We start from the raw sequence: 27028 nt of genomic DNA, 5'->3' as shown, positions 1-27028 counted from the left end.
TTTTTGCAATTTTCACCCCGATTTGGCTGGGTATGCTCAGACGTGAGTCCCAGTCTCTCCACACCACTGGAGTCAAGCTATCCAGGCTGAATGAAGGCTGATAGCCAGAAACCGGTCCTTGGATGCTTGATTCCGGTCTGGTAAAGACATGGCTTGGTAGTTCGGACTGGACTGTTCCCATGAGGCACAGGGTCAGAGCTGATTTGCATATAGCCAGTGTCTAACCCAGGGTGGTGTGGAGTGCAAAAAAACGATGGATTTAGGCCCAGATCCTTGTACTGGGGTGAATGTATGACATTGTTCTACATTCTGTCCATCAACTGTGTTTTTTGCAATTTTCACCCCGATTGGGCTGGGTATGCTCAGACGTGAGTCCCAGGCTCTCCACACCACTGGAGTCAAGCTATCCAGGCTGAATGAAGGCTGATAGCCAGAAACCGGTCCTTGGATGCTTGATTCCGGTCTGCGAAAGACATGGCTTGGTAGTTCGGACTGGACTGTTCCCATGAGGCACAGGGTCAGAGCTGATTTGCATATAGCCAGTGTCTAACCCAGGGTGGTGTGGAGTGCAAAAAAAGGATGGATCTAGGCCCAGATCCTTGTACTGGGGTGAATGTATGACATTGTTCTACATTCTGTCCATCAACTGTGTTTTTTGCAATTTTCACCCCGATTGGGCTGGGTATGCTCAGACGTGAGTCCCAGGCTCTCCACACCACTGGAGTCAAGCTATCCAGTCTGAATGAAGGCTGATAGCCAGAAACCGGTCCTTGGATGCTTGATTCCGGTCTGGGAAAGACATGGCTTGGTAGTTCGGACTGGACTGTTCCCATGAGGCACAGGGTCAGAGCTGATTTGCATATAGCCAGTGTCTAACCCAGGGTGGTGTGGAGTGCAAAAAAACGATGGATTTAGGCCCAGATCCTTGTACTGGGGTGAATGTATGACATTGTTCTACATTCTGTCCATCAACTGTGTTTTTTGCAATTTTCACCCCGATTGGGCTGGGTATGCTCAGACGTGAGTCCCAGGCTCTCCACACCACTGGAGTCAAGCTATCCAGGCTGAATGAAGGCTGATAGCCAGAAACCGGTCCTTGGATGCTTGATTCCGGTCTGGGAAAGACATGGCTTGGTAGTTCGGACTGGACTGTTCCCATGAGGCACAGGGTCAGAGCTGATTTGCATATAGCCAGTGTCTAACCCAGGGTGGTGTGGAGTGCAAAAGAACGATGGATTTAGGCCCAGATCCTTGTACTGGGGTGAATGTATGACATTGTTCTACATTCTGTCCATCAACTGTGTTTTTTGCAATTTTCACCCCGAGTGGGCTGGGTATGCTCAGACGTGAGTCCCAGGCTCTCCACACCACTGGAGTCAAGCTATCCAGGCTGAATGAAGGCTGATAGCCAGAAATCGGTCCTTGGATGCTTGATTCCGGTATGGGAAAGACATGGCTTGGTAGTTCGGACTGGACTGTTCCCATGAGGCACAGGGTCAGAGCTGATTTGCATATAGCCAGTGTCTAACCCAGGGTGGTGTGGAGTGCAAAAAAACGATGGATTTAGGCCCAGATCCTTGTACTGGGGTGAATGTATGACATTGTTCTACATTCTGTCCATCAACTGTGTTTTTTGCAATTTTCACCCCGATTGGGCTGGGTATGCTCAGACGTGAGTCCCAGGCTCTCCACACCACTGGAGTCAAGCTATCCAGGCTGAATGAAGGCTGATAGCCAGAAATCGGTCCTTGGATGCTTGATTCCGGTATGGGAAAGACATGGCTTGGTAGTTCGGACTGGACTGTTCCCATGAGGCACAGGGTCAGAGCTGATTTGCATATAGCCAGTGTCTAACCCAGGGTGGTGTGGAGTGCAAACAAACGATGGATTTAGGCCCAGATCCCTGTACTGGGGTGAATGTATGACATTGTTCTACATTCTGTCCATCAACTGTGTTTTTTGCAATTTTCACCCCGATTGGGCTGGGTATGCTCAGACGTGAGTTCCAGGCTCTCCACACCACTGGAGTCAAGCTATCCAGGCTGAATGAAGGCTGATAGCCAGAAACCGGTCCTTGGATGCTTGATTCCGGTCTGGGAAAGACATGGCTTGGTAGTTCGGACTGGACTGTTCCCATGAGGCACAGGGTCAGAGCTGATTTGCATATAGCCAGTGTCTAACTAAGGGTGGTGTGGAGTGCAAAAAAACGATGGATTTAGGCCCAGATCCTTGTACTGGGGTGAATGTATGACATTGTTCTACATTCTGTCCATCAATTGAGTTTTTTGCAATTTTCACCCCGATTGGGCTGGGTATGCTCAGACGTGAGTCCCAGGCTCTCCACACTACTGGAGTCAAGCTATCCAGGCTGAATGAAGGCTGATAGCCCGAAACCGGTCCTTGGATGCTTGATTCCGGTCTGGGAAAGACATGGCTTGGTAGTTCGGACTGGACTGTTCCCATGAGGCACAGGGTCAGATCTGATTTGCATATAGCCAGTGTCTAACCCAGGGTGGTGTGGAGTGCAAAAAAACGATGGATTTAGGCCCAGATCCTTGTACTGGGGTGAATGTATGACATTGTTCTTCATTCTGTCCATCAACTGTGTTTTTTGCAATTTTCACCCCGATTGGGCTGGGTATACTCAGACGTGAGTCCCAGGCTCTCCACACCACTGGAGTCAAGCTATCCAGGCTGAATGAAGGCTGATAGCCAGAAATCGGTCCTTGGATGCTTGATTCCGGTATGGGAAAGACATGGCTTGGTAGTTCGGACTGGACTGTTCCCATGAGGCACAGGGTCAGAGCTGATTTGCATATAGCCAGTGTCTAACCCAGGGTGGTGTGGAGTGCAAAAAAACGATGGATTTAGGCCCAGATCCTTGTACTGGGGTGAATGTATGACATTGTTCTACATTCTGTCCATCAACTGTGTTTTTTGCAATTTTCACCCCGATTGGGCTGGGTATGCTCAGACGTGAGTCCCAGGCTCTCCACACCACTGGAGTCAAGCTATCCAGGCTGAATGAAGGCTGATAGCCAGAAATCGGTCCTTGGATGCTTGATTCCGGTATGGGAAAGACATGGCTTGGTAGTTCGGACTGGACTGTTCCCATGAGGCACAGGGTCAGAGCTGATTTGCATATAGCCAGTGTCTAACCCAGGGTGGTGTGGAGTGCAAACAAACGATGGATTTAGGCCCATATCCTTGTACTGGGGTGAATCTATGACATTGTTCTACATTCTGTCCATCAACTGTGTTTTTTGCAATTTTCACCCCGATTGGGCTGGGTATGCTCAGACGTGAGTCTCAGGCTCTCCACACCACTGGAGTCAAGCTATCCAGTCTGAATGAAGGCTGATAGCCAGAAACCGGTCCTTGGATGCTTGTTTCCGGTCTGGGAAAGACATGGCTTGGTAGTTCGGACTGGACTGTTCCCATGAGGCACAGGGTCAGAGCTGATTTGCATATAGCCAGTGTCTAACCCAGGGTGGTGTGGAGTGCAAAAAAACGATGGATTTAGGCCCAGATCCTTGTACTGGGGTGAATGTATGACATTGTTCTACATTCTGTCCATCAACTGTGTTTTTTGCAATTTTCACCCCGATTGGGCTGGGTATGCTCAGACGTGAGTCCCAGGCTCTCCACACCACTGGAGTCAAGCTATCCAGGCTGAATGAAGGCTGATAGCCAGAAACCGGTCCTTGGATGCTTGATTCCGTTCTGGGAAAGACATGGCTTGGTAGTTCGGACTGGACTGTTCCCATGAGGCACAGGGTCAGAGCTGATTTGCATATAGCCAGTGTCTAACCCAGGGTGGTGTGGAGTGCAAAAGAACGATGGATTTAGGCCCAGATCCTTGTACTGGGGTGAATGTATGACATTGTTCTACATTCTGTCCATCAACTGTGTTTTTTGCAATTTTCACCCCGATTGGGCTGGGTATGCTCAGACGTGAGTCCCAGGCTCTCCACACCACTGGAGTCAAGCTATCCAGGCTGAATGAAGGCTGATAGCAAGAAACCGGTCCTTGGATGCTTGATTCCGGTCTGGGAAAGACATGGCTTGGTAGTTCGGACTGGACTGTTCCCATGAGGCACAGGGTCAGAGCTGATTTGCATATAGCCAGTGTCTAACCCAGGGTGGTGTGGAGTGCAAAAAAACTATGGATTTAGGCCCAGATCCTTGTACTGGGGTGAATGTATGACATTGTTCTACATTCTGTCCATCAACTGTGTTTTTTGCAATTTTCACCCCGATTGGGCTGTGTATGCTCAGACGTGAGTCCCAGGCTCTCCACACCACTGGAGTCAAGCTATCCAGGCTGAATGAAGGCTGATAGCCAGAAACCGGTCCTTGGATGCTTGATTCCGGTCTGGGAAAGACATGGCTTGGTAGTTCGGACTGGACTGTTCCCATGAGGCACAGGGTCAGAGCTGATTTGCATATAGCCAGTGTCTAACCCAGGGTGGTGTGGAGTGCAAAAAAACGATGGATTTAGGCCCAGATCCTTGTACTGGGGTGAATGTATGACATTGGTCTACATTCTGTCCATCAACTGTGTTTTTTGCAATTTTCACCCCGATTGGGCTGGGTATGCTCAGACGTGAGTCCCAGGCTCTCCACACCACTGGAGTCAAGCTATCCAGGCTGAATGAAGGCTGATAGCCAGAAACCGGTCCTTGGATGCTAGATTCCGGTCTGGGAAAGACATGGCTTGGTAGTTCGGACTGGACTGTTCCCATGAGGCACAGGGTCAGAGCTGATTTGCATATAGCCAGTGTCTAACCCAGGGTGGTGTGGAGTGTAAAAAAACGATGGATTTAGGCCCAGATCCTTGTACTGGGGTGAATGTATGACATTGTTCTACATTCTGTCCATCAACTGTGTTTTTTGCAATTTTCACCCCGATTTGGCTGGGTATGCTCAGACGTGAGTCCCAGGCTCTCCACACCACTGGAGTCAAGCTATCCAGGCTGAATGAAGGCCGATAGCCAGAAACCGGTCCTTGGATGCTTGATTCCGGTCTGGTAAAGACATGGCTTGGTAGTTCGAACTGGACTGTTCCCATGAGGCACAGGGTCAGAGCTGATTTGCATATAGCCAGTGTCTAACCCAGGGTGGTGTGGAGTGCAAAAAAACGATGGATTTAGGCCCAGATCCTTGTACTGGGGTGAATGTATGACATTGTTCTACATTCTGTCCATCAACTGTGTTTTTTGCAATTTTCACCCCGATTGGGCTGGGTATGCTCAGACGTGAGTCCCAGGCTCTCCACACCACTGGAGTCAAGCTATCCAGGCTGAATGAAGGCTGATAGCCAGAAACCGGTCCTTGGATGCTTGATTCCGGTCTGCGAAAGACATGGCTTGGTAGTTCGGACTGGACTGTTCCCATGAGGCACAGGGTCAGAGCTGATTTGCATATAGCCAGTGTCTAACCCAGGGTGGTGTGGAGTGCAAAAAAATGATGGATCTAGGCCCAGATCCTTGTACTGGGGTGAATGTATGACATTGTTCTACATTCTGTCCATCAACTGTGTTTTTTGCAATTTTCACCCCGATTGGGCTGGGTATGCTCAGACGTCAGTCCCAGGCTCTCCACACCACTGGAGTCAAGCTATCCAGTCTGAATGAAGGCTGATAGCCAGAAACCGGTCCTTGGATGCTTGATTCCGGTCTGGGAAAGACATGGCTTGGTAGTTCGGACTGGACTGTTCCCATGAGGCACAGGGTCAGAGCTGATTTGCATATAGCCAGTGTCTAACCCAGGGTGGTGTGGAGTGCAAAAAAACGATGGATTTAGGCCCAGATCCTTGTACTGGGGTGAATGTATGACATTGTTCTACACTCTGTCCATCAACTGTGTTTTTTGCAATTTTCACCCCGATTGGGCTGGGTATGCTCAGACGTGAGTCCCAGGCTCTCCACACCACTGGAGTCAAGCTATCCAGGCTAAATGAAGGCTGATAGCCAGAAACCGGTCCTTGGATGCTTGATTCCGTTCTGGGAAAGACATGGCTTGGTAGTTCGGACTGGACTGTTCCCATGAGGCACAGGGTCAGAGCTGATTTGCATATAGCCAGTGTCTAACCCAGGGTGGTGTGGAGTGCAAAAGAACGATGGATTTAGGCCCAGATCCTTGTACTGGGGTGAATGTATGACATTGTTCTACATTCTGTCCATCAACTGTGTTTTTTGCAATTTTCACCCCGATTGGGCTGGGTATGCTCAGACGTGAGTCCCAGGCTCTCCACACCACTGGAGTCAAGCTATCCAGTCTGAATGAAGGCTGATAGCCAGAAACCGGTCCTTGGATGCTTGATTCCGGTCTGAGAAAGACATGGCTTGGTAGTTCGGACTGGACTGTTCCCATGAGGCACAGGGTCAGAGCTGATTTGCATATAGCCAGTGTCTAACCCAGGGTGGTGTGGAGTGCAAAAAAACGATGGATTTAGGCCCAGATCCTTGTACTGGGGTGAATGTATGACATTGTTCTACATTCTGTCCATCAACTGTGTTTTTTGCAATTTTCACCCCGATTGGGCTGGGTATGCTCAGACGTGAGTCCCAGGCTCTCCACACCACTGGAGTCAAGCTATCCAGGCTGAATGAAGGCTGATAGCCAGAAACCGGTCCTTGGATGCTTGATTCCGGTCTGGGAAAGACATGGCTTGGTAGTTCGGACTGGACTGTTCCCATGAGGCACAGGGTCAGAGCTGATTTGCATATAGCCAGTGTCTAACCCAGGGTGGTGTGGAGTGCAAAAGAACGATGGATTTAGGCCCAGATCATTGTACTGGGGTGAATGTATGACATTGTTCTACATTCTGTCCATCAACTGTGTTTTTTGCAATTTTCACCCCGATTGGGCTGGGTATGCTCAGACGTGAGTCCCAGGCTCTCCACACCACTGGAGTCAAGCTATCCAGGCTGAATGAAGGCTGATAGCCAGAAACCGGTCCTTGGATGCTTGATTCCGGTCTGGGAAAGACATGGCTTGGTAGTTCGGACTGGACTGTTCCCATGAGGCACAGGGTCAGAGCTGATTTGCCTATAGCCAGTGTCTAACCCAGGGTGGTGTGGAGTGCAAAAAAACGATGGATTTAGGCCCAGATCCTTGTACTGGGGTGAATGTATGACATTGTTCTACATTCTGTCCATCAACTGTGTTTTTTGCAATTTTCACCCCGATTTGGCTGGGTATGCTCAGACGTGAGTCCCAGGCTCTCCACACCACTGGAGTCAAGCTATCCAGGCTGAATGAAGGCTGATAGCCAGAAACCGGTCCTTGGATGCTTGATTCCGGTCTGGTAAAGACATGGCTTGGTAGTTCGGACTGGACTGTTCCCATGAGGCACAGGGTCAGAGCTGATTTGCATATAGCCAGTGTCTAACCCAGGGTGGTGTGGAGTGCAAAAAAATGATGGATTTAGGCCCAGATCCTTGTACTGGGGTGAATGTATGACATTGTTCTACATTCTGTCCATCAACTGTGTTTTTTGCAATTTTCACCCCGATTGGGCTGGGTATACTCAGACGTGAGTCCCAGGCTCTCCACACACTGGAGTCAAGCTATCCAGGCTGAATGAAGGCTGATAGCCAGAAACCGGTCCTTGGATGCTTGATTCCGGTCTGCGAAAGACATGGCTTGGTAGTTCGGACTGGACTGTTCCCATGAGGCACAGGGTCAGAGCTGATTTGCCTATAGCCAGTGTCTAACCCAGGGTGGTGTGGAGTGCAAAAAAACGATGGATTTAGGCCCAGATCCTTGTACTGGGGTGAATGTATGACATTGTTCTACATTCTGTCCATCAACTGTGTTTTTTGCAATTTTCACCCCGATTTGGCTGGGTATGCTCAGACGTGAGTCCCAGGCTCTCCACACCACTGGAGTCAAGCTATCCAGGCTGAATGAAGGCTGATAGCCAGAAACCGGTCCTTGGATGCTTGATTCCGGTCTGGTAAAGACATGGCTTGGTAGTTCGGACTGGACTGTTCCCATGAGGCACAGGGTCAGAGCTGATTTGCATATAGCCAGTGTCTAACCCAGGGTGGTGTGGAGTGCAAAAAAACGATGGATTTAGGCCCAGATCCTTGTACTGGGGTGAATGTATGACATTGTTCTACATTCTGTCCATCAACTGTGTTTTTTGCAATTTTCACCCCGATTGGGCTGGGTATGCTCAGACGTGAGTCCCAGGCTCTCCACACCACTGGAGTCAAGCTATCCAGGCTGAATGAAGGCTGATAGCCAGAAACCGGTCCTTGGATGCTTGATTCCGGTCTGCGAAAGACATGGCTTGGTAGTTCGGACTGGACTGTTCCCATGAGGCACAGGGTCAGAGCTGATTTGCATATAGCCAGTGTCTAACCCAGGGTGGTGTGGAGTGCAAAAAAAGGATGGATCTAGGCCCAGATCCTTGTACTGGGGTGAATGTATGACATTGTTCTACATTCTGTCCATCAACTGTGTTTTTTGCAATTTTCACCCCGATTGGGCTGGGTATGCTCAGACGTGAGTCCCAGGCTCTCCACACCACTGGAGTCAAGCTATCCAGTCTGAATGAAGGCTGATAGCCAGAAACCGGTCCTTGGATGCTTGATTCCGGTCTGGGAAAGACATGGCTTGGTAGTTCGGACTGGACTGTTCCCATGAGGCACAGGGTCAGAGCTGATTTGCATATAGCCAGTGTCTAACCCAGGGTGGTGTGGAGTGCAAAAAAACGATGGATTTAGGCCCAGATCCTTGTACTGGGGTGAATGTATGACATTGTTCTACATTCTGTCCATCAACTGTGTTTTTTGCAATTTTCACCCCGATTGGGCTGGGTATGCTCAGACGTGAGTCCCAGGCTCTCCACACCACTGGAGTCAAGCTATCCAGGCTGAATGAAGGCTGATAGCCAGAAACCGGTCCTTGGATGCTTGATTCCGGTCTGGGAAAGACATGGCTTGGTAGTTCGGACTGGACTGTTCCCATGAGGCACAGGGTCAGAGCTGATTTGCATATAGCCAGTGTCTAACCCAGGGTGGTGTGGAGTGCAAAAGAACGATGGATTTAGGCCCAGATCCTTGTACTGGGGTGAATGTATGACATTGTTCTACATTCTGTCCATCAACTGTGTTTTTTGCAATTTTCACCCCGAGTGGGCTGGGTATGCTCAGACGTGAGTCCCAGGCTCTCCACACCACTGGAGTCAAGCTATCCAGGCTGAATGAAGGCTGATAGCCAGAAATCGGTCCTTGGATGCTTGATTCCGGTATGGGAAAGACATGGCTTGGTAGTTCGGACTGGACTGTTCCCATGAGGCACAGGGTCAGAGCTGATTTGCATATAGCCAGTGTCTAACCCAGGGTGGTGTGGAGTGCAAAAAAACGATGGATTTAGGCCCAGATCCTTGTACTGGGGTGAATGTATGACATTGTTCTACATTCTGTCCATCAACTGTGTTTTTTGCAATTTTCACCCCGATTGGGCTGGGTATGCTCAGACGTGAGTCCCAGGCTCTCCACACCACTGGAGTCAAGCTATCCAGGCTGAATGAAGGCTGATAGCCAGAAACCGGTCCTTGGATGCTTGATTCCGGTCTGCGAAAGACATGGCTTGGTAGTTCGGACTGGACTGTTCCCATGAGGCACAGGGTCAGAGCTGATTTGCATATAGCCAGTGTCTAACCCAGGGTGGTGTGGAGTGCAAAAAAAGGATGGATCTAGGCCCAGATCCTTGTACTGGGGTGAATGTATGACATTGTTCTACATTCTGTCCATCAACTGTGTTTTTTGCAATTTTCACCCCGATTGGGCTGGGTATGCTCAGACGTGAGTCCCAGGCTCTCCACACCACTGGAGTCAAGCTATCCAGTCTGAATGAAGGCTGATAGCCAGAAACCGGTCCTTGGATGCTTGATTCCGGTCTGGGAAAGACATGGCTTGGTAGTTCGGACTGGACTGTTCCCATGAGGCACAGGGTCAGAGCTGATTTGCATATAGCCAGTGTCTAACCCAGGGTGGTGTGGAGTGCAAAAAAACGATGGATTTAGGCCCAGATCCTTGTACTGGGGTGAATGTATGACATTGTTCTACATTCTGTCCATCAACTGTGTTTTTTGCAATTTTCACCCCGATTGGGCTGGGTATGCTCAGACGTGAGTCCCAGGCTCTCCACACCACTGGAGTCAAGCTATCCAGGCTGAATGAAGGCTGATAGCCAGAAACCGGTCCTTGGATGCTTGATTCCGGTCTGGGAAAGACATGGCTTGGTAGTTCGGACTGGACTGTTCCCATGAGGCACAGGGTCAGAGCTGATTTGCATATAGCCAGTGTCTAACCCAGGGTGGTGTGGAGTGCAAAAGAACGATGGATTTAGGCCCAGATCCTTGTACTGGGGTGAATGTATGACATTGTTCTACATTCTGTCCATAAACTGTGTTTTTTGCAATTTTCACCCCGAGTGGGCTGGGTATGCTCAGACGTGAGTCCCAGGCTCTCCACACCACTGGAGTCAAGCTATCCAGGCTGAATGAAGGCTGATAGCCAGAAATCGGTCCTTGGATGCTTGATTCCGGTATGGGAAAGACATGGCTTGGTAGTTCGGACTGGACTGTTCCCATGAGGCACAGGGTCAGAGCTGATTTGCATATAGCCAGTGTCTAACCCAGGGTGGTGTGGAGTGCAAAAAAACGATGGATTTAGGCCCAGATCCTTGTACTGGGGTGAATGTGTGACATTGTTCTACATTCTGTCCATCAACTGTGTTTTTTGCAATTTTCACCCCGATTGGGCTGGGTATGCTCAGACGTGAGTCCCAGGCTCTCCACACCACTGGAGTCAAGCTATCCAGGCTGAATGAAGGCTGATAGCCAGAAATCGGTCCTTGGATGCTTGATTCCGGTATGGGAAAGACATGGCTTGGTAGTTCGGACTGGACTGTTCCCATGAGGCACAGGGTCAGAGCTGATTTGCATATAGCCAGTGTCTAACCCAGGGTGGTGTGGAGTGCAAACAAACGATGGATTTAGGCCCAGATCCTTGTACTGGGGTGAATGTATGACATTGTTCTACATTCTGTCCATCAACTGTGTTTTTTGCAATTTTCACCCCGATTGGGCTGGGTATGCTCAGACGTGAGTTCCAGGCTCTCCACACCACTGGAGTCAAGCTATCCAGGCTGAATGAAGGCTGATATCCAGAAACCGGTCCTTGGATGCTTGATTCCGGTCTGGGAAAGACATGGCTTGGTAGTTCGGACTGGACTGTTCCCATGAGGCACAGGGTCAGAGCTGATTTGCATATAGCCAGTGTCTAACTAAGGGTGGTGTGGAGTGCAAAAAAACGATGGATTTAGGCCCAGATCCTTGTACTGGGGTGAATGTATGACATTGTTCTACATTCTGTCCATCAATTGAGTTTTTTGCAATTTTCACCCCGATTGGGCTGGGTATGCTCAGACGTGAGTCCCAGGCTCTCCACACTACTGGAGTCAAGCTATCCAGGCTGAATGAAGGCTGATAGCCCGAAACCGGTCCTTGGATGCTTGATTCCGGTCTGGGAAAGACATGGCTTGGTAGTTCGGACTGGACTGTTCCCATGAGGCACAGGGTCAGATCTGATTTGCATATAGCCAGTGTCTAACCCAGGGTGGTGTGGAGTGCAAAAAAACGATGGATTTAGGCCCAGATCCTTGTACTGGGGTGAATGTATGACATTGTTCTTCATTCTGTCCATCAACTGTGTTTTTTGCAATTTTCACCCCGATTGGGCTGGGTATACTCAGACGTGAGTCCCAGGCTCTCCACACCACTGGAGTCAAGCTATCCAGGCTGAATGAAGGCTGATAGCCAGAAATCGGTCCTTGGATGCTTGATTCCGGTATGGGAAAGACATGGCTTGGTAGTTCGGACTGGACTGTTCCCATGAGGCACAGGGTCAGAGCTGATTTGCATATAGCCAGTGTCTAACCCAGGGTGGTGTGGAGTGCAAACAAACGATGGATTTAGGCCCAGATCCTTGTACTGGGGTGAATCTATGACATTGTTCTACATTCTGTCCATCAACTGTGTTTTTTGCAATTTTCACCCCGATTGGGCTGGGTATGCTCAGACGTGAGTCTCAGGCTCTCCACACCACTGGAGTCAAGCTATCCAGTCTGAATGAAGGCTGATAGCCAGAAACCGGTCCTTGGATGCTTGTTTCCGGTCTGGGAAAGACATGGCTTGGTAGTTCGGACTGGACTGTTCCCATGAGGCACAGGGTCAGAGCTGATTTGCATATAGCCAGTGTCTAACCCAGGGTGGTGTGGAGTTCAAAAAAACGATGGATTTAGGCCCAGATCCTTGTACTGGGGTGAATGTATGACATTGTTCTACATTCTGTCCATCAACTGTGTTTTTTGCAATTTTCACCCCGATTGGGCTGGGTATGCTCAGACGTGAGTCCCAGGCTCTCCACACCACTGGAGTCAAGCTATCCAGGCTGAATGAAGGCTGATAGCCAGAAACCGGTCCTTGGATGCTTGATTCCGTTCTGGGAAAGACATGGCTTGGTAGTTCGGACTGGACTGTTCCCATGAGGCACAGGGTCAGAGCTGATTTGCATATAGCCAGTGTCTAACCCAGGGTGGTGTGGAGTGCAAAAGAACGATGGATTTAGGCCCAGATCCTTGTACTGGGGTGAATGTATGACATTGTTCTACATTCTGTCCATCAACTGTGTTTTTTGCAATTTTCACCCCGATTGGGCTGGGTATGCTCAGACGTGAGTCCCAGGCTCTCCACACCACTGGAGTCAAGCTATCCAGGCTGAATGAAGGCTGATAGCAAGAAACCGGTCCTTGGATGCTTGATTCCGGTCTGGGAAAGACATGGCTTGGTAGTTCGGACTGGACTGTTCCCATGAGGCACAGGGTCAGAGCTGATTTGCATATAGCCAGTGTCTAACCCAGGGTGGTGTGGAGTGCAAAAAAACTATGGATTTAGGCCCAGATCCTTGTACTGGGGTGAATGTATGACATTGTTCTACATTCTGTCCATCAACTGTGTTTTTTGCAATTTTCACCCCGATTGGGCTGTGTATGCTCAGACGTGAGTCCCAGGCTCTCCACACCACTGGAGTCAAGCTATCCAGGCTGAATGAAGGCTGATAGCCAGAAACCGGTCCTTGGATGCTTGATTCCGGTCTGGGAAAGACATGGCTTGGTAGTTCGGACTGGACTGTTCCCATGAGGCACAGGGTCAGAGCTGATTTGCATATAGCCAGTGTCTAACCCAGGGTGGTGTGGAGTGCAAAAAAACGATGGATTTAGGCCCAGATCCTTGTACTGGGGTGAATGTATGACATTGGTCTACATTCTGTCCATCAACTGTGTTTTTTGCAATTTTCACCCCGATTGGGCTGGGTATGCTCAGACGTGAGTCCCAGGCTCTCCACACCACTGGAGTCAAGCTATCCAGGCTGAATGAAGGCTGATAGCCAGAAACCGGTCCTTGGATGCTAGATTCCGGTCTGGGAAAGACATGGCTTGGTAGTTCGGACTGGACTGTTCCCATGAGGCACAGGGTCAGAGCTGATTTGCATATAGCCAATGTCTAACCCAGGGTGGTGTGGAGTGTAAAAAAACGATGGATTTAGGCCCAGATCCTTGTACTGGGGTGAATGTATGACATTGTTCTACATTCTGTCCATCAACTGTGTTTTTTGCAATTTTCACCCCGATTTGGCTGGGTATGCTCAGACGTGAGTCCCAGGCTCTCCACACCACTGGAGTCAAGCTATCCAGGCTGAATGAAGGCCGATAGCCAGAAACCGGTCCTTGGATGCTTGATTCCGGTCTGGTAAAGACATGGCTTGGTAGTTCGAACTGGACTGTTCCCATGAGGCACAGGGTCAGAGCTGATTTGCATATAGCCAGTGTCTAACCCAGGGTGGAGTGGAGTGCAAAAAAACGATGGATTTAGGCCCAGATCCTTGTACTGGGGTGAATGTATGACATTGTTCTACATTCTGTCCATCAACTGTGTTTTTTGCAATTTTCACCCCGATTGGGCTGGGTATGCTCAGACGTGAGTCCCAGGCTCTCCACACCACTGGAGTCAAGCTATCCAGGCTGAATGAAGGCTGATAGCCAGAAACCGGTCCTTGGATGCTTGATTCCGGTCTGCGAAAGACATGGCTTGGTAGTTCGGACTGGACTGTTCCCATGAGGCACAGGGTCAGAGCTGATTTGCATATAGCCAGTGTCTAACCCAGGGTGGTGTGGAGTGCAAAAAAATGATGGATCTAGGCCCAGATCCTTGTACTGGGGTGAATGTATGACATTGTTCTACATTCTGTCCATCAACTGTGTTTTTTGCAATTTTCACCCCGATTGGGCTGGGTATGCTCAGACGTGAGTCCCAGGCTCTCCACACCACTGGAGTCAAGCTATCCAGTCTGAATGAAGGCTGATAGCCAGAAACCGGTCCTTGGATGCTTGATTCCGGTCTGGGAAAGACATGGCTTGGTAGTTCGGACTGGACTGTTCCCATGAGGCACAGGGTCAGAGCTGATTTGCATATAGCCAGTGTCTAACCCAGGGTGGTGTGGAGTGCAAAAAAACGATGGATTTAGACCCAGATCCTTGTACTGGGGTGAATGTATGACATTGTTCTACACTCTGTCCATCAACTGTGTTTTTTGCAATTTTCACCCCGATCGGGCTGGGTATGCTCAGACGTGAGTCCCAGGCTCTCCACACCACTGGAGTCAAGCTATCCAGGCTGAATGAAGGCTGATAGCCAGAAACCGGTCCTTGGATGCTTGATTCCGGTCTGGGAAAGACATGGCTTGGTAGTTCGGACTGGACTGTTCCCATGAGGCACAGGGTCAGAGCTGATTTGCATATAGCCAGTGTCTAACCCAGGGTGGTGTGGAGTGCAAAAAAACGATGGATTTAGGCCCAGATCCTTGTACTGGGGTGAATGTATGACATTGGTCTACATTCTGTCCATCAACTGTGTTTTTTGCAATTTTCACCCCGATTGGGCTGGGTATGCTCAGACGTGAGTCCCAGGCTCTCCACACCACTGGAGTCAAGCTATCCAGGCTGAATGAAGGCTGATAGCCAGAAACCGGTCCTTGGATGCTTGATTCCGGTCTGGGAAAGACATGGCTTGGTAGTTCGGACTGGACTGTTCCCATGAGGCACAGGGTCAGAGCTGATTTGCCTATAGCCAGTGTCTAACCCAGGGTGGTGTGGAGTGCAAAAAAACGATGGATTTAGGCCCAGATCCTTGTACTGGGGTGAATGTATGACATTGTTCTACATTCTGTCCATCAACTGTGTTTTTTGCAATTTTCACCCCGATTTGGCTGGGTATGCTCAGACGTGAGTCCCAGGCTCTCCACACCACTGGAGTCAAGCTATCCAGGCTGAATGAAGGCTGATAGCCAGAAACCGGTCCTTGGATGCTTGATTCCGGTCTGGTAAAGACATGGCTTGGTAGTTCGGACTGGACTGTTCCCATGAGGCACAGGGTCAGAGCTGATTTGCATATAGCCAGTGTCTAACCCAGGGTGGTGTGGAGTGCAAAAAAATGATGGATTTAGGCCCAGATCCTTGTACTGGGGTGAATGTATGACATTGTTCTACATTCTGTCCATCAACTGTGTTTTTTGCAATTTTCACCCCGATTGGACTGGGTATACTCAGACGTGAGTCCCAGGCTCTCCACACACTGGAGTCAAGCTATCCAGGCTGAATGAAGGCTGATAGCCAGAAACCGGTCCTTGGATGCTTCATTTCGGTCTGCGAAAGACATGGCGTGGTAGCTCGGACTGGACTGTTCCCATGAGGCACAGGGTCAGAGCTGATTTGCATATAGCCAGTGTCTAACCCAGGGTGGTGTGGAGTGCAAAAAAATGATGGATCTAGGCCCAGATCCTTGTACTGGGGTGAATCTATGACATTGTTCTACATTCTGTCCATCAACTGTGTTTTTTGCAATTTTCACCCCGATTGGAATGGGTATGCTCAGACGTGAGTCTCAGGCTCTCCACACCACTGGAGTCAAGCTATCCAGTCTGAATGAAGGCTGATAGCCAGAAACCGGTCCTTGGATGCTTGTTTCCGGTCTGGGAAAGACATGGCTTGGTAGTTCGGACTGGACTGTTCCCATGAGGCACAGGGTCAGAGCTGATTTGCATATAGCCAGTGTCTAACCCAGGGTGGTGAGGAGTGCAAAAAAACGATGGATTTAGGCCCAGATCCTTGTACTGGGGTGAATGTATGACATTGTTCTACATTCTGTCCATCAACTGTGTTTTTTGCAATTTTCACCCCGATTGGGCTGGGTATGCTCAGACGTGAGTCCCAGGCTCTCCACACCACTGGAGTCAAGCTATCCAGGCTGAATGAAGGCTGATAGCCAGAAACCGGTCCTTGGATGCTTGATTCCGTTCTGGGAAAGACATGGCTTGGTAGTTCGGACTGGACTGTTCCCATGAGGCACAGGGTCAGAGCTGATTTGCATATAGCCAGTGTCTAACCCAGGGTGGTGTGGAGTGCAAAAGAACGATGGATTTAGGCCCAGATCCTTGTACTGGGGTGAATGTATGACATTGTTCTACATTCTGTCCATCAACTGTGTTTTTTGCAATTTTCACCCCGATTGGGCTGGGTATGCTCAGACGTGAGTCCCAGGCTCTCCACACCACTGGAGTCAAGCTATCCAGTCTGAATGAAGGCTGATAGCCAGAAACCGGTCCTTGGATGCTTGATTCCGGTCTGGGAAAGACATGGCTTGGTAGTTCGGACTGGACTGTTCCCATGAGGCACAGGGTCAGAGCTGATTTGCATATAGCCAGTGTCTAACCCAGGGTGGTGTGGAGTGCAAAAAAACGATGGATTTAGGCCCAGATCCTTGTACTGGGGTGAATGTATGACATTGTTCTACATTCTGTCCATCAACTGTATTTTTTGCAATTTTCACCCCGATTGGGCTGGGTATGCTCAGACGTGAGTCCCAGGCTCTCCACACCACTGGAGTCAAGCTATCCAGGCTGAATGAAGGCTGATAGCCAGAAACCGGTCCTTGGATGCTTGATTCCGGTCTGGGAAAGACATGGCTTGGTAGTTCGGACTGGACTGTTCCCATGAGGCACAGGGTCAGAGCTGATTTGCATATAGCCAGTGTCTAACCCAGGGTGGTGTGGAGTGCAAAAGAACGATGGATTTAGGCCCAGATCATTGTACTGGGGTGAATGTATGACATTGTTCTACATTCTGTCCATCAACTGTGTTTTTTGCAATTTTCACCCCGATTGGGCTGGGTATGCTCAGACGTGAGTCCCAGGCTCTCCACACCACTGGAGTCAAGCTATCCAGGCTGAATGAAGGCTGATAGCCAGAAACCGGTCCTTGGATGCTTGATTCCGGTCTGGGAAAGACATGGCTTGGTAGTTCGGACTGGACTGTTCCCATGAGGCACAGGGTCAGAGCTGATTTGCCTATAGCCAGTGTCTAACCCAGGGTGGTGTGGAGTGCAAAAATACGATGGATTTAGGCCCAGATCCTTGTACTGGGGTGAATGTATGACATTGTTCTACATTCTGTCCATCAACTGTGTTTTTTGCAATTTTCACCCCGATTTGGCTGGGTATGCTCAGACGTGAGTCCCAGGCTCTCCACACCACTGGAGTCAAGCTATCCAGGCTGAATGAAGGCTGATAGCCAGAAACCGGTCCTTGGATGCTTGATTCCGGTCTGGTAAAGACATGGCTTGGTAGTTCGGACTGGACTGTTCCCATGAGGCACAGGGTCAGAGCTGATTTGCATATAGCCAGTGTCTAACCCAGGGTGGTGTGGAGTGCAAAAAAATGATGGATTTAGGCCCAGATCCTTGTACTGGGGTGAATGTATGACATTGTTCTACATTCTGTCCATCAACTGTGTTTTTTGCAATTTTCACCCCGATTGGGCTGGGTATACTCAGACGTGAGTCCCAGGCTCTCCACACACTGGAGTCAAGCTATCCAGGCTGAATGAAGGCTGATAGCCAGAAACCGGTCCTTGGATGCTTGATTCCGGTCTGCGAAAGACATGGCTTGGTAGTTCGGACTGGACTGTTCCCATGAGGCACAGGGTCAGAGCTGATTTGCATATAGCCAGTGTCTAACCCAGGGTGGTGTGGAGTGCAAATAAATGATGGATCTAGGCCCAGATCCTTGTACTGGGGTGAATCTATGACATTGTTCTACATTCTGTCCATCAACTGTGTTTTTTGCAATTTTCACCCCGATTGGGCTGGGTATGCTCAGACGTGAGTCTCAGGCTCTCCACACCACTGGAGTCAAGCTATCCAGTCTGAATGAAGGCTGATAGCCAGAAACCGGTCCTTGGATGCTTGTTTCCGGTCTGGGAAAGACATGGCTTGGTAGTTCGGACTGGACTGTTCCCATGAGGCACAGGGTCAGAGCTGATTTGCATATAGCCAGTGTCTAACCCAGGGTGGTGAGGAGTGCAAAAAAACGATGGATTTAGGCCCAGATCCTTGTACTGGGGTGAATGTATGACATTGTTCTACATTCTGTCCATCAACTGTGTTTTTTGCAATTTTCACCCCGATTGGGCTGGGTATGCTCAGACGTGAGTCCCAGGCTCTCCACACCACTGGAGTCAAGCTATCCAGGCTGAATGAAGGCTGATAGCCAGAAACCGGTCCTTGGATGCTAGATTCCGTTCTGGGAAAGACATGGCTTGGTAGTTCGGACTGGACTGTTCCCATGAGGCACAGGGTCAGAGCTGATTTGCATATAGCCAGTGTCTAACCCAGGGTGGTGTGGAGTGCAAAAGAACGATGGATTTAGGCCCAGATCCTTGTACTGGGGTGAATGTATGACATTGTTCTACATTCTGTCCATCAACTGTGTTTTTTGCAATTTTCACCCCGATTGGGCTGGGTATGCTCAGACGTGAGTCCCAGGCTCTCCGCACCACTGGAGTCAAGCTATCCAGGCTGAATGAAGGCTGATAGCAAGAAACCGGTCCTTGGATGCTTGATTCCGGTCTGGGAAAGACATGGCTTGGTAGTTCGGACTGGACTGTTCCCATGAGGCACAGGGTCAGAGCTGATTTGCATATAGCCAGTGTCTAACCCAGGGTGGTGTGGAGTGCAAAAAAACTATGGATTTAGGCCCAGATCCTTGTACTGGGGTGAATGTATGACATTGTTCTACATTCTGTCCATCAACTGTGTTTTTTGCAATTTTCACCCCGATTGGGCTGTGTATGCTCAGACGTGAGTCCCAGGCTCTCCACACCACTGGAGTCAAGCTATCCAGGCTGAATGAAGGCTGATAGCCAGAAACCGGTCCTTGGATGCTTGATTCCGGTCTGGGAAAGACATGGCTTGGTAGTTCGGACTGGACTGTTCCCATGAGGCACAGGGTCAGAGCTGATTTGCATATAGCCAGTGTCTAACCCAGGGTGGTGTGGAGTGCAAAAAAACGATGGATTTAGGCCCAGATCCTTGTACTGGGGTGAATGTATGACATTGGTCTACATTCTGTCCATCAACTGTGTTTTTTGCAATTTTCACCCCGATTGGGCTGGGTATGCTCAGACGTGAGTCCCAGGCTCTCCACACCACTGGAGTCAAGCTATCCAGGCTGAATGAAGGCTGATAGCCAGAAACCGGTCCTTGGATGCTAGATTCCGGTCTGGGAAAGACATGGCTTGGTAGTTCGGACTGGACTGTTCCCATGAGGCACAGGGTCAGAGCTGATTTGCCTATAGCCAGTGTCTAACCCAGGGTGGTGTGGAGTGCAAAAAAACGATGGATTTAGGCCCAGATCCTTGTACTGGGGTGAATGTATGACATTGTTCTACATTCTGTCCATCAACTGTGTTTTTTGCAATTTTCACCCCGATTTGGCTGGGTATGCTCAGACGTGAGTCCCAGGCTCTCCACACCACTGGAGTCAAGCTATCCAGGCTGAATGAAGGCTGATAGCCAGAAACCGGTCCTTGGATGCTTGATTCCGGTCTGGTAAAGACATGGCTTGGTAGTTCGGACTGGACTGTTCCCATGAGGCACAGGGTCAGAGCTGATTTGCATATAGCCAGTGTCTAACCCAGGGTGGTGTGGAGTGCAAAAAAACGATGGATTTAGGCCCAGATCCTTGTACTGGGGTGAATGTATGACATTGTTCTACATTCTGTCCATCAACTGTGTTTTTTGCAATTTTCACCCCGATTGGGCTGGGTATGCTCAGACGTGAGTCCCAGGCTCTCCACACCACTGGAGTCAAGCTATCCAGGCTGAATGAAGGCTGATAGCCAGAAACCGGTCCTTGGATGCTTGATTCCGGTCTGCGAAAGACATGGCTTGGTAGTTCGGACTGGACTGTTCCCATGAGGCACAGGGTCAGAGCTGATTTGCATATAGCCAGTGTCTAACCCAGGGTGGTGTGGAGTGCAAAAAAATGATGGATCTAGGCCCAGATCCTTGTACTGGGGTGAATGTATGACATTGTTCTACATTCTGTCCATCAACTGTGTTTTTTGCAATTTTCACCCCGATTGGGCTGGGTATGCTCAGACGTGAGTCCCAGGCTCTCCACACCACTGGAGTCAAGCTATCCAGTCTGAATGAAGGCTGATAGCCAGAAACCGGTCCTTGGATGCTTGATTCCGGTCTGGGAAAGACATGGCTTGGTAGTTCGGACTGGACTGTTCCCATGAGGCACAGGGTCAGAGCTGATTTGCATATAGCCAGTGTCTAACCCAGGGTGGTGTGGAGTGCAAAAAAACGATGGATTTAGGCCCAGATCCTTGTACTGGGGTGAATGTATGACATTGTTCTACATTCTGTCCATCAACTGTGTTTTTTGCAATTTTCACCCCGATTGGGCTGGGTATGCTCAGACGTGAGTCCCAGGCTCTCCACACCACTGGAGTCAAGCTATCCAGGCTGAATGAAGGCTGATAGCCAGAAACCGGTCCTTGGATGCTTGATTCCGGTCTGGGAAAGACATGGCTTGGTAGTTCGGACTGGACTGTTCCCATGAGGCACAGGGTCAGAGCTGATTTGCATATAGCCAGTGTCTAACCCAGGGTGGTGTGGAGTGCAAAAGAACGATGGATTTAGGCCCAGATCATTGTACTGGGGTGAATGTATGACATTGTTCTACATTCTGTCCATCAACTGTGTTTTTTGCAATTTTCACCCCGATTGGGCTGGGTATGCTCAGACGTGAGTCCCAGGCTCTCCACACCACTGGAGTCAAGCTATCCAGGCTGAATGAAGGCTGATAGCAAGAAACCGGTCCTTGGATGCTTGATTCCGGTCTGGGAAAGACATGGCTTGGTAGTTCGGACTGGACTGTTCCCATGAGGCACAGGGTTAGAGCTGATTTGCATATAGCCAGTGTCTAACCCAGGGTGGTGTGGAGTGCAAAAAAACTATGGATTTAGGCCCAGATCCTTGTACTGGGGTGAATGTATGACATTGTTCTACATTCTGTCCATCAACTGTGTTTTTTGCAATTTTCACCCCGATTGGGCTGTGTATGCTCAGACGTGAGTCCCAGGCTCTCCACACCACTGGAGTCAAGCTATCCAGGCTGAATGAAGGCTGATAGCCAGAAACCGGTCCTTGGATGCTTGATTCCGGTCTGGGAAAGACATGGCTTGGTAGTTCGGACTGGACTGTTCCCATGAGGCACAGGGTCAGAGCTGATTTGCATATAGCCAGTGTCTAACCCAGGGTGGTGTGGAGTGCAAAAAAACGATGGATTTAGGCCCAGATCCTTGTACTGGGGTGAATGTATGACATTGGTCTACATTCTGTCCATCAACTGTGTTTTTGGCAATTTTCACCCCGATTGGGCTGGGTATGCTCAGACGTGAGTCCCAGGCTCTCCACACCACTGGAGTCAATCTATCCAGGCTGAATGAAGGCTGATAGCCAGAAACCGGTCCTTGGATGCTTGATTCCGGTCTGGGAAAGACATGGCTTGGTAGTTCGGACTGGACTGTTCCCATGAGGCACAGGGTCAGAGCTGATTTGCCTATAGCCAGTGTCTAACCCAGGGTGGTGTGGAGTGCAAAAAAACGATGGATTTAGGCCCAGATCCTTGTACTGGGGTGAATGTATGACATTGTTCTACATTCTGTCCATCAACTGTGTTTTTTGCAATTTTCACCCCGATTTGGCTGGGTATGCTCAGACGTGAGTCCCAGGCTCTCCACACCACTGGAGTCAAGCTATCCAGGCTGAATGAAGGCTGATAGCCAGAAACCGGTCCTTGGATGCTTGATTCCGGTCTGGTAAAGACATGGCTTGGTAGTTCGGACTGGACTGTTCCCATGAGGCACAGGGTCAGAGCTGATTTGCATATAGCCAGTGTCTAACCCAGGGTGGTGTGGAGTGCAAAAAAACGATGGATTTAGGCCCAGATCCTTGTACTGGGGTGAATGTATGACATTGTTCTACATTCTGTCCATCAACTGTGTTTTTTGCAATTTTCACCCCGATTGGGCTGGGTATGCTCAGACGTGAGTCCCAGGCTCTCCACACCACTGGAGTCAAGCTATCCAGGCTGAATGAAGGCTGATAGCCAGAAACCGGTCCTTGGATGCTTGATTCCGGTCTGCGAAAGACATGGCTTGGTAGTTCAGACTGGACTGTTCCCATGAGGCACAGGGTCAGAGCTGATTTGCATATAGCCAGTGTCTAACCCAGGGTGGTGTGGAGTGCAAAAAAATGATGGATCTAGGCCCAGATCCTTGTACTGGGGTGAATGTATGACATTGTTCTACATTCTGTCCATCAACTGTGTTTTTTGCAATTTTCACCCCGATTGGGCTGGGTATGCTCAGACGTGAGTCCCAGGCTCTCCACACCACTGGAGTCAAGCTATCCAGTCTGAATGAAGGCTGATAGCCAGAAACCGGTCCTTGGATGCTTGATTCCGGTCTGGGAAAGACATGGCTTGGTAGTTCGGACTGGACTGTTCCCATGAGGCACAGGGTCAGAGCTGATTTGCATATAGCCAGTGTCTAACCCAGGGTGGTGTGGAGTGCAAAAAAACGATGGATTTAGGCCCAGATCCTTGTACTGGGGTGAATGTATGACATTGTTCTACATTCTGTCCATCAACTGTGTTTTTTGCACTTTTCACCCCGATTGGGCTGGGTATGCTCAGACGTGAGTCCCAGGCTCTCCACACCACTGGAGTCAAGCTATCCAGGCTGAATGAAGGCTGATAGCCAGAAACCGGTCCTTGGATGCTTGATTCCGGTCTGGTAAAGACATGGCTTGGTAGTTCGGACTGGACTGTTCCCATGAGGCACAGGGTCAGAGCTGATTTGCATATAGCCAGTGTCTAACCCAGGGTGGTGTGGAGTGCAAAAAAACGATGGATTTAGGCCCAGATCCTTGTACTGGGGTGAATGTATGACATTGTTCTACATTCTGTCCATCAACTGTGTTTTTTGCAATTTTCACCCCGATTGGGCTGGGTATGCTCAGACGTGAGTCCCAGGCTCTCCACACCACTGGAGTCAAGCTATCCAGGCTGAATGAAGGCTGATAGCCAGAAACCGGTCCTTGGATGCTTGATTCCGGTCTGGGAAAGACATGGCTTGGTAGTTCGGACTGGACTGTTCCCATGAGGCACAGGGTCAGAGCTGATTTGCATATAGCCAGTGTCTAACCCAGGGTGGTGTGGAGTGCAAAAAAACGATGGATTTAGGCCCAGATCCTTGTACTGGGGTGAATGTATGACATTGTTCTACATTCTGTCCATCAACTGTGTTTTTTGCAATTTCACCCTGAGTGGGCTGGGGATGCTCAGACGTGAGTCCCAGGCTCTCCAAACCACTGGAGTCAAGCTATCCAGGCTGATGAAGGCTGATAGCCAGAAACCGGTCCTTGGATGCTTGATTCCGGTCTGCGAAAGACATGGCTTGGTAGTTCGGACTGGACTGTTCCCATGAGGCACAGGGTCAGAGCTGATTTGCATATAGCCAGTGTCTAACCCAGGGTGGTGTGGAGTGCAAAAAAATGATGGATCTAGGCCCAGATCCTTGTACTGGGGTGAATGTATGACATTGTTCTACATTCTGTCCATCAACTGTGTTTTTTGCAATTTTCACCCCGATTGGGCTGGGTATGCTCAGACGTGAGTCCCAGGCTCTCCACACCACTGGAGTCAAGCTATCCAGTCTGAATGAAGGCTGATAGCCAGAAACCGGTCCTTGGATGCTTGATTCCGGTCTGGGAAAGACATGGCTTGGTAGTTCGGACTGGACTGTTCCCATGAGGCACAGGGTCAGAGCTGATTTGCATATAGCCAGTGTCTAACCCAGGGTGGTGTGGAGTGCAAAAGAACGATGGATTTAGGGCCAGATCCTTGTACTGGGGTGAATGTATGACATTGTTCTACATTCTGTCCATCAACTGTGTTTTTTGCAATTTTCACCCCGATTGGGCTGGGTATGCTCAGACGTGAGTCCCAGGCTCTCCACACCACTGGAGTCAAGCTATCCAGGCTGAATGAAGGCTGATAGCCAGAAACCGGTCCTTGGATGCTGGATTCCGGTCTGGGAAAGACATGGCTTGGTAGTTCGGACTGGACTGTTCCCATGAGGCACAGGGTCAGAGCTGATTTGCATATAGCCAGTGTCTAACCCAGGGTGGTGTGGAGTGCAAAAAAACGATGGATTTAGGCCCAGATCCTTGTACTGGGGTGAATGTATGACATTGGTCTACATTCTGTCCATCAACTGTGTTTTTTGCAATTTTCACCCCGATTGGGCTGGGTATGCTCAGACGTGAGTCCCAGGCTCTCCACACCACTGGAGTCAAGCTATCCAGGCTGAATGAAGGCTGATTGCCAGAAACCGGTCCTTGGATGCTTGATTCCGGTATGTGAAAGACATGGCTTGGTAGTTCGGACTGGACTGTTCCCATGAGGCACAGGGTCAGAGCTGATTTGCCTATAGCCAGTGTCTAACCCAGGGTGGTGTGGAGTGCAAAAAAACGATGGATTTAGGCCCAGATCCTTGTACTGGGGTGAATGTATGACATTGTTCTACATTCTGTCCATCAACTGTGTTTTTTGCAATTTTCACCCCGATTGGGCTGGGTATACTCAGACGTGAGTCCCAGGCTCTCCACACCACTGGAGTCAAGCTATCCAGGCTGAATGAAGGCTGATAGCCAGAAACCGGTCCTTGGATGCTTGATTCCGGTCTGCGAAAGACATGGCTTGGTAGTTCGGACTGGACTGTTCCCATGAGGCACAGGGTCAGAGCTGATTTGCATATAGCCAGTGTCTAACCCAGGGTGGTGTGGAGTGCAAAAAAACAATGGATTTAGGCCCAGATCCTTGTACTGGGGTGAATGTATGACATTGTTCTACATTCTGTCCATCAACTGTGTTTTTTGCAATTTTCACCCCGATTGGGCTGGGTATGCTCAGACGTGAGTCCCAGGCTCTCCACACCACTGGAGTCAAGCTATCCAGGCTGAATGAAGGCTGATAGCCAGAAACCGGTCCTTGGATGCTTGATTCCGTTCTGGGAAAGACATGGCTTGGTAGTTCGGACTGGACTGTTCCCATGAGGCACAGGGTCAGAGCTGATTTGCATATAGCCAGTGTCTAACCCAGGGTGGTGTGGAGTGCAAAAGAACGATGGATTTAGGCCCAGATCCTTGTACTGGGGTGAATGTATGACATTGTTCTACATTCTGTCCATCAACTGTGTTTTTTGCAATTTTCACCCCGATTGGGCTGGGTATGCTCAGACGTGAGTCCCAGGCTCTCCACACCACTGGAGTCAAGCTATCCAGGCTGAATGAAGGCTGATAGCAAGAAACCGGTCCTTGGATGCTTGATTCCGGTCTGGGAAAGACATGGCTTGGTAGTTCGGACTGGACTGTTCCCATGAGGCACAGGGTCAGAGCTGATTTGCATATAGCCAGTGTCTAACCCAGGGTGGTGTGGAGTGCAAAAAAACTATGGATTTAGGCCCAGATCCTTGTACTGGGGTGAATGTATAACATTGTTCTACATTCTGTCCATCAACTGTGTTTTTTGCAATTTTCACCCCGATTGGGCTGTGTATGCTCAGACGTGAGTCCCAGGCTCTCCACACCACTGGAGTCAAGCTATCCAGGCTGAATGAAGGCTGATAGCCAGAAACCGGTCCTTGGATGCTTGATTCCGGTCTGGGAAAGACATGGCTTGGTAGTTCGGACTGGACTGTTCCCATGAGGCACAGGGTCAGAGCTGATTTGCATATAGCCAGTGTCTAACCCAGGGTGGTGTGGAGTGCAAAAAAACTATGGATTTAGGCCCAGATCCTTGTACTGGGGTGAATGTATGACATTGGTCTACATTCTGTCCATCAACTGTGTTTTTTGCAATTTTCACCCCGATTGGGCTGGGTATGCTCAGACGTGAGTCCCAGGCTCTCCACACCACTGGAGTCAAGCTATCCAGGCTGAATGAAGGCTGATAGCCAGAAACCGGTCCTTGGATGCTAGATTCCGGTCTGGGAAAGACATGGCTTGGTAGTTCGGACTGGACTGTTCCCATGAGGCACAGGGTCAGAGCTGATTTGCCTATAGCCAGTGTCTAACCCAGGGTGGTGTGGAGTGCAAAAAAACGATGGATTTAGGCCCAGATCCTTGTACTGGGGTGAATGTATGACATTGTTCTACATTCTGTCCATCAACTGTGTTTTTTGCAATTTTCACCCCGATTTGGCTGGGTATGCTCAGACGTGAGTCCCAGGCTCTCCACACCACTGGAGTCAAGCTATCCAGGCTGAATGAAGGCTGATAGCCAGAAACCGGTCCTTGGATGCTTGATTCCGGTCTGGTAAAGACATGGCTTGTTAGTTCGGACTGGACTGTTCCCATGAAGCACAGGGTCAGAGCTGATTTGCATATAGCCAGTGTCTAACCCAGGGTGGTGTGGAGTGCAAAAAAACGATGGATTTAGGCCCAGATCCTTGTACTGGGGTGAATGTATGACATTGT

This window comes from Lissotriton helveticus, chromosome 7 (genome assembly GCF_964261635.1).
Source record: "Lissotriton helveticus chromosome 7, aLisHel1.1, whole genome shotgun sequence".
Classification (NCBI taxonomy): Eukaryota; Metazoa; Chordata; class Amphibia; order Caudata; family Salamandridae; genus Lissotriton; species Lissotriton helveticus.
Note: the sequence above shows the minus strand (reverse complement) of the source record.